Below are 8950 nucleotides of genomic sequence, written 5' to 3'. Positions count from 1 at the left end.
AAACCGAACAGGTACGGGAACATTCTTTATTCATTTCGTTCTTCCCTACAAAATCTTCAGCAATGGTTGCTCTCAAATCTGAGCTTCTGTCGTCGCTGGATTACAGGTACAAAATCTACTCTTGAACGTTGTTGTAGTCCAAATTTAGTGATGTTCCTACGTCACTATCTTCCTCACCATTCTTCCCCTCCAAGACCCCTGAAAAACCTTTAGCATTTTCTCCCATGAAAATCCTCTGTTCTCAAAAACTTGATCCTCCGAAAACATCAAAGAGCCCCGAAACGCTTTCTAAAACCGCCATTCAAATAATCACCAAGGAGCTCTTGTCTCTCGGTTATGTATTGTACGAAGCGGAAGAAAAGAAGAGCAACTCCACCGATTATTCCGGAGTCTCCCGGCAGAATCTTCATCTCCCACGAATTACCCACCAGCCACGTGGGTTACTCTCTCAATGGTAGCTGGAGCTCGCCGGACAACCCTGTTCCTGAACCCGGAGTGAGTGGGACCTGTTATTGGCAATTACCATACAATTAGACAATTGGCCGGGGAAGAGAAGAGGAGGGAGAAGGAATTGGCCACGAAAGTTGAAGAGGCTATGAAGCAGTGGGATATGGAAATAAATGGACGTCTATAAGAGGGATTAGTTAACAAAATAAAAATTTGATCTTCATCTTCATCTTTATCTTCATTTGCATCTTATGCATTTACATAATCTTCATCTTCGAAATGGGTGTTAGTGTGGATAACTTCATCTTCGAAATCTTTGAAATAGGGTGTTAGTGTGGACAATTTCATCTTCATCTTCATCTTAGAAATTTAAAATCATTGATTTTATTAATTATAAAAATGAACTAATTAAACCAAAGTGTTTGAGTTAACCATAGTTTAATTATCACTATTAAATCACTAATACAATAGAGTAAATAAAAAAAACTTTGATTAATGAATAAAAAATATTATATTGATAACATAAGATAGATTTGCATTGTATTAATTAATAATATATTTTGACAAAATTAAAATTAATTAATTAATCAAATGTATACTTTAATTATATTTTATTTACTAGAGACTTAAATATGAAGTTTAATATAGTAATAACATTAAAAATAATAAATAAATACATATACAACTTTGAAAATAACCTAAAAAAATTATTCAAATAACGAGTTCGTGCCTTTAATATTACAATCAACGAGTTACAAGTTTAGTACATATAAATTACGCATGTTCAAAAGTAATAAGAGTAAACCATCATTTATCGTTCCACATGGATGTCGATATGGCATCTCGAAATTGTGTGGCTCTTGTAGATTCTAATGCACTCTGCCTCCGAATGTTTGTTACTTGGCTACCTACATCCTCAAGATCATCGCAATCATCACTGTCTGTAGGGGTGGCTTCGAGCCGAGCCGAGCCGGTTCGCGAGCCGGCTCGGTATCGGCTCGATTTGATTCGTCATTTTTCGAGCTCGAGCCGAGCTCGAACACCGAAATCGGCTCGTTTACCTTAACGAGCGAGCTCGACCGAAGCTAGGTTCGGTTCGTTGGCTCGCGAGCCGGCTCGAAATGAGTCGGATCGGCATGAATCGGTATGGGATCGCGAGCGAGCGGGGGAGCGGGAGCGGGAGCGAGAGCGAGAGCGAGGGGGGGAAAAATTTTTCCTCCCCCCTCGTCACCGCCGACCCCTCCCATCGGTTGTTGTCGCCGCCTCTACCGCCGTCGTAGCTGTTCTCCGGCGTCTATACCGCCGTCGCAGCTGCTCGTCGGCCGCCTCTATGTCCGTCCGTTCGATTTCTTCCTCTCCTCGCCGTCGCCTCTGTTTTCGTTGCCGCCGCTTCCGTCACCGCCGACTCCGTTGTGGCCGTCATCTCCGACGATAAATCCTCCCCGGCGCCGTAAGCCCCTTCCCTCGGGATCGTCTCGGCGGAAAACCAGAACAGGGGAGAAATAATCTCCCCCTTCCTCGCGAGAAGATGATCTCGCACGTGCGAGATCATAAAATAAAAAAAAAACTTTTTCCTCTGGAAAAAATTAAAAATAAATTTTATAGAAATAATTTTCTATAAACTATTAGTGTCTCATGTTTTTTTAAACACTTTTCTAATTGAAATTTTTTATTAAAAATCATATAATTTTCAAAGTAAGATTTTTTGTACCAAGATGGGGTAGAAAACTGTATAGAAAATTTTTGAATAAGTATTTAACAGTTGATGCTGTAATACTTTTAGCATGAAATAATTTTTATTGCAATTTTGTGTTTGATATTTTAGTTAATTAAAAATTTATTGATAAGTATAATAATATATTAGATTGATTATTAATTTTTATTTATTTCCCTAGAAGAGACAATAAAAGGTCCATTTAACTTTCCTAAGAAAATTTTAAAATATTTCCTATAATTTTCTAATAAGTCACTAATAGTAATAAGATTTTATTTAAAGGTTTTTTTGGGAATATGTATCATAGAAAAAATATTTTTAGTTTTTCCTAGAATATAATTTTTTATCTAGGGGCACTAAGGAGGCCATAATAAATTATGGCCAAATTCAAAAATTACAAAACAAGCTAGACAACAATTGGAGTAAAAAATATTAATATTGGTGCATTTTAATCCATTATTGAAATTCAATCCTGAACCTCCCCTATCATTATATTTTTTAAAAATGTATGCATAATTTTATATATAATTTATTCAAAGCCACCCCTACGTGCGAGATCATAAACAAGGAAAAAAAAAAACTTTTTGTCCCTTCCTCATGGCTCTTAAATAAATTAAAAAGATATTTTAGTAAAAATACGTTTCCAGAGACTAGTTTTTTCAATAAATGTTGAAAAAATATTTTTAATAGAAATATAGGGACCATTAGTGCCTCGTATTTTTTTCAAAATATTTTTCTAATTATAAATTCTTTTTAAAAAATCCTATAATTTTTCAAGTAAGATTTTCTTGCCAAGATGGTTTAGAAAACCATATAGAAAAATTTTGAATAAGTATTTGACAGTTGATGATATAATACTTTGAGCATGAGGCAATTTTCATAGTAATTTTGTGTTTGACATTTTATGTGATTAAAATTTTATCGATAAGTATAATAATATATTAGATTAATTATTAATTTTTATTTATTTCCTTAGAAAAGGCAATAAGAGGTCCATTTAATTTTCCTAAGAAAAATTTAAAATATTTCTTGTAATTTTCTAGTAAGTATGTAATAGTAATATGATTTTATTTAAAGAATTTATAGTTTTTATTTGGTTGATTGTAAATTGATAGTGATATTTTATTTAATTTTCTTGTGTTTGATTATTGTATGGAGTTTATTTATAATGTTATGCAGTGTATGGAGTGTTTAGATTATTTTATGGAGTGTATAAACAATTTCATGAAGTGTTTATGGAATGTATAAACAATTTTATGGAGCGTTTATGGAGTGTTTATGCAGGTATTATGTATATTGATTATGCCCAATTTTAAGTAAAGGTCATGCCGAATTTTATACAAGTATTATATATATAGATTATGCTCAATTTTAAGTAGAGGTTATGCCCAATCTTATACACATATTATATATATATAAGTTATGCCCAATTTTATGTAGAGGTCATGCCCAATTTTATATAAAATGTATGCATAATTTTATATACATTTTATTCGATATATATTTTTTGAAAAGTTTGAAATGTATGTTGAGGCTTGAGCTCGGCTCGAAGCTCGGCTCGAAGCTCGGCTCGAACTCGTTGGGCTCGAGCTCGATAACAATTTTAGGCTCGAGACGAGGCTCGGCTCGAAGCTCGACTCGAACATAGGCAGGTTCGGGCTCGGCTCGGCTCGATGCCACCCCTAACTGTCTGTATCATCCATTGCACCTAATTGGACCGCATCACCTCCTCCACCGAGCTCGCCACCCGAATCATCATCTTCATCTTCAAATATATCATCATAATCTTCTGCACGTATATAATTGTGCAATATGCAACAAGCATGTACAATTTTCACCTGGATCTTAAAAGAAAATGGAGGAGTGCCTTTTAACATTTGAAATCGAGCTTTTAAAGCACCAAAAGTTCGCTCAATAATATTCCATAAAGATGAATGTCTTCGGTTGAATAATTCCTTTTCATTTCTAGGAATATTATCTCCAAATTCTTGCATATGATATCGGGTTCCTCGATATGGAGCCAAAAATCCCGGAAGATTTGCATAACCAGCATCGACTAGATAATATTTTCCTATAATAAAAATTATATACCACATAAATTAATTGAAGATAAAATAGATAAAAAATTACTGCATAAAAATATATTACTTACCTTCAGGCACAAAGATTTTATTTCGACGAGTCAATGCATCCTTCAGTACACGGGAATCGGCTGCTGACCCCTCCCATCCAGCAAGTACATAAATGAATTGCATATCAAATGAACATGTTGCCATCACATTTTGTGAGAGATAACCTTTTCTATTCCAAAACCTTGGTTGATCTTCAAGTGGAATATTGGCTTTGATATGAGTTCCATCAATAGCTCCAATACAATCCTAATTATACATTTTCAATTAATATTTACTAACTTTGTATATTAATGTAAAATTATTTAGTTATAGGAAGTGATGTTACCTTGAAGTAGGGATAAAACATTGAATTTGTTAAAATCTTCGAGTGTGTGCGTTCCGAAGGCCGTTTGACGTAATCAGAGTGAAGTTTGAGGATTGCATCCAACACCTTGTTGAAATACTTACTTATCGTCCAGTTTGATCTATCAAACATCTCTACTGTGACACTATACACTTGTCCTTGACCAACAGTTAGGAGAAAATATGCAAGTTGTTCTTCAACTGAGATGGTCTTTGTGGCTGATAAAAACCCTTTACTAGTAAGTATATCTGCGAATTTGTGAAATACCAGTTGGTTCATCCTGTACACTTTCCAAAATTTAACTGGAGATTTGTCTAGTGCCGTTTGCAAATACAATGGACCATTCATCCCACAAGAACGTGGTACACTTTTGTTGCAATGGTACAAATAGTATCTTTCCATGGTGATCAACAAAGTTGTGAATGCAACCATAGTTGCAACCTTTTCATCGTCTGTCATAGTATCCATGAAAATCCACAATTTCAATCGCCTAAAATTCATAAACACAAGTAAACATCAATCTTCAATCATAACCTATTTGCAATCACACCTATAAACAACCATATTCATCCACATTCCCACATCCTACATTCAATCACATCCTACATTCATCCACATTCCCACATCCTACATTCAATCCTACATTCATCCACATTCCCACATCTTACATTCAATCACATCCTACATTCATCGACATTCCCACATCCTACATTCAATCACATCCTACAGTCATCCACATTCCACATCCTACATTCATCCACATTCCCACATCCTACATTCAATCACATCCTACATTTATCCACATTCCACATCCTACATTCAATCACATCCTACATTCATCCACATTCCACATCCATACTCAAAACACCATATTCATCTATGCAATATATAAACACAACAACATATCAAATTTAAATATAAACCATACTAATAAGTCTTGTAACGTCATAATTCAAATATCATGTCTACTACATAATAATATTCCAAAAAAATAGTGTATTTATAACGCATTACAATTAGTTTTCAAAATAAAATTTAAGCCACTCGACCCACTCTTCCACTGTCATTTCCATAAACATGACCTTCTTAGTTGGTGTATCCAACCATGAAGGAGCGCGATACTTCAATTCTGTAGGCAAGTCCGGGATTTCCCTGAGGGCTTTGACGCAATCTCATACAATATTGTCTTTCATCATGAAATTCTCAAATGTCTGAGCAATTCGATCTATTGCATCAAAGATTCTGCTACTAGTGTCATTATCGGGCATTTCGGTTCTCTTTCTACGACGACTTGAAGATGATTGTTTACTTCTTTCAGATTGATTACCTAGAGACTTATCCATGCTTAATAATGGTGGTGGAGTATCCCTAACTATATCAACATCCTCTGGCTCATCCATCGGGACATGTTCCGATTCACGGATCACCTCATCGCCCTGATTTACAAAGGTTGCAGCTCCTGACCCTACCGCTATTGTGTTTCCCACCACCATAGCTAATTTGTCGTACAGGGGGCAGCCTTCACGTCTGTACTTCTCAGCATCTTTATGCTCCTACAAGAATAAAACATCATTTAGACGTCTTGGAAGAGAGTTATACTAATGCGGAAAACATAAAAAATATTTTATAGTACATCATGTAGTCGAGCCATACAGATTTACTGACCTTTATGTAATCAAGCCATACAGAATTACATGCAGTAACTCGTTGTGTGGTTGCATCCCAACCAAACCCACTAGTGTTGATACAACTCGTTACCGTTTGGTATGTTTTCTTCCATGCTCTTGTTCGATTCTTCACCTGCTCAACAGTTTTTTTCATGACTGTGTCTTCATTGAACTTATTGACACAGTCCATGTATACCTCATGCTTCCAGACCCCGTTAGGCAACTTGTTCCCTAGATTGACCTGCTCGACCAAGAGATCGAGCATTTTGCTATCATCATCGAATGTTCAATTATCATATATCCGACCACTTGGTTGTCTTCTTGCAGCCATGTATAATCTAAATTCGAGACGGTCCTCACGGAAAAAACTTTATCAGACAACCTTTACTTGTCACGGAAACCAAACCATAAAAAAAAATACCAACACAAACCATAAAAAAATACCATGTGGTGGATATGTATAATACCCGAATCTCCTCACCACATGGCAAAAACATTCCATAGCACTTCAAAAATTCTCAACAACATTCTCACACATTTCAAAATTAATTAAATTATTTTCACTAATGCATATGCACTAAACAATGAAAACACACACACATCAAGTCCAAATTCACCGAAGACCCCTGGTAGAGCCCCATATAACTTCACAGTCACTATAAACTGTACCTCGTCAGTGATGGGGGTCGGGTTTTGTTGGCTAATGGATGCCCATGTAGGCGACTCAACCTTGTTTGAATTGGACTAAAAACCCCTAAACACTAATTCCAAAACTTAATACCTTAAAAGCCCAAAACCCTAATTCCAAACACAAAACCTAAAAAACCCTAGAACTTAAAAACACAAAACCCCCAAAACCTTAAAAACCATAAACCCCCTAAACCTTAAAAATCCTAATCCCTAAAATACCCTAAACCCTTAACCTAAACCCTAAACCCTAAACCCGAAACACAAACCATAAAAAAAAAAAAACTAAACCATCAAACCCTAAACCCTATCACCTACTAAACTCTAAACCCTAAACACTAATTCCAGGACTTAATACATTAAAAGCCCTAAACCCTAAACCCAAAAAACCTTATAGCTTAAAAACCCTAAACCCCCTAAACCTTAAAAACCCTAATCCCTAAAATACCCTAAATCCTTAACCATAAACCATAAACCCTAAACCCTAATTACTGGACCCTTAAATACCGAGCAGCAAACCCTAAAAATAATCCATACACGAATCAAGAATTTAGACTATAAATCGTAACCATAAATCCCAAAATAATGCACAAATAACCCCCAATTATGCACAGAAAATAAATTTAAATCAAATAAAACACTAATTTAATGAAAAAAATTAGGGTTAAGGCATACCTTATGAAATTTGGGGAAATTCGAAGCCGAAGGGTGAAATCGATGCCTAATCGAAGTAGATATTAAGCAATCGATGCCCAAATGTCCAAAATCGAAGAAAATCGAAATGGAAATGGGAAAATCGAATGAAATCGGAAGGTACTTTTGGGGGAAAGAAGACTAGCAAGAGAGAAAAGGGAGTGGGAGGCCGAAAGGGAGAAGGGAGGGAGAAGACAGAGAAGAAAGGGAGGTCGGGAGGGAATAGAGAGAGAGAAACGAGAGAGAGCAAGTCCGAGAGAAGAGAGGGAGTCATGGAGACGAGAGAGGGGGTGCGAGAGAGAGGGCGAGGCCGAGAGAAGACCGAGAGTTGAGGTCAAAGACGAGAGGGAACTGAGATGGTGGCCGAAGATGAAGGACAAGATCAATGTCGAGGGCGCAGGGAGACGAGAGAGGGAAGGGAGTGCGGGAGAGAGGAAGAAAAAATGATAAATGACGACACGCGATGGGGGGGTGCGAGGAGAGAGAGGGAAAAATGTGAGCGTTGCCCATCCTTCAATTCAAAGAAGATAAAAAAGGGCCTTCTTCCACATGATCGAAATTAAACCGTGGAGATGAAGGATCCCTTCATCCCCTGCATCGAGATGAAGCTTCATCTGCGCTCCACTAACGACTTCAAGTGTTGAAGGGCGTTATGTGGTTGAAGATCATCTTGTCCTTCAAGTTGACTAACCCCTCCCCACACCCCCCTAAAAGAGATTGGATTGAGTTCCAAAAGAAATCTTTCATCTTTCATAAGGAACTATCCGTAGAAATACAAGATATCGACTCAAGTACCTTATTCTACAAATTATTAAGTGAATAAGCTTAGCCAAGATAAAACGATTCAAATATATTCATTATGGACTAGTTCGTATAGGATTAGACCTCTTAATACGAATCAACCAAAATTTATCCTTCATAGCAGCTATCATAGATAACTCGGTAAGGAATAATTTTGAAAAAAATCCTACTCGGAGGAGTTAGAGAAAATTTAGGATTAGGCCTAGTTTCTTTTACAACGTGGCTCAATCTACAAATAGATTTAGATGACAAGCATATCCAGGATACCTTGTCCCTAAAAATCTACACAGACAACTGGTCAAAAAATGGAATTCAACTAGGAAGAAGAGTTATGCGCATACTTATATGCGTAGTAGCCAGAGGAATAAACACTGGAAAGGTTCTAGTTAAAGATTCAAATAAGATCACAAAATTAGCCAAAAATATTGGTTATTCTAAAAACTTGACCATAGAAGAACTCGACCCC

This window comes from Aristolochia californica, unplaced genomic scaffold (assembly GCF_029961685.1).
Source record: "Aristolochia californica isolate CCGP_79_NKW_82.1479 unplaced genomic scaffold, dmAriCali1.0.hap1 SCAF_9, whole genome shotgun sequence".
Taxonomy (NCBI): Eukaryota; Viridiplantae; Streptophyta; class Magnoliopsida; order Piperales; family Aristolochiaceae; genus Aristolochia; species Aristolochia californica.
The sequence above is the reverse complement of the archived record's forward strand: the minus strand, read 5'-3'. Positions refer to the sequence as shown.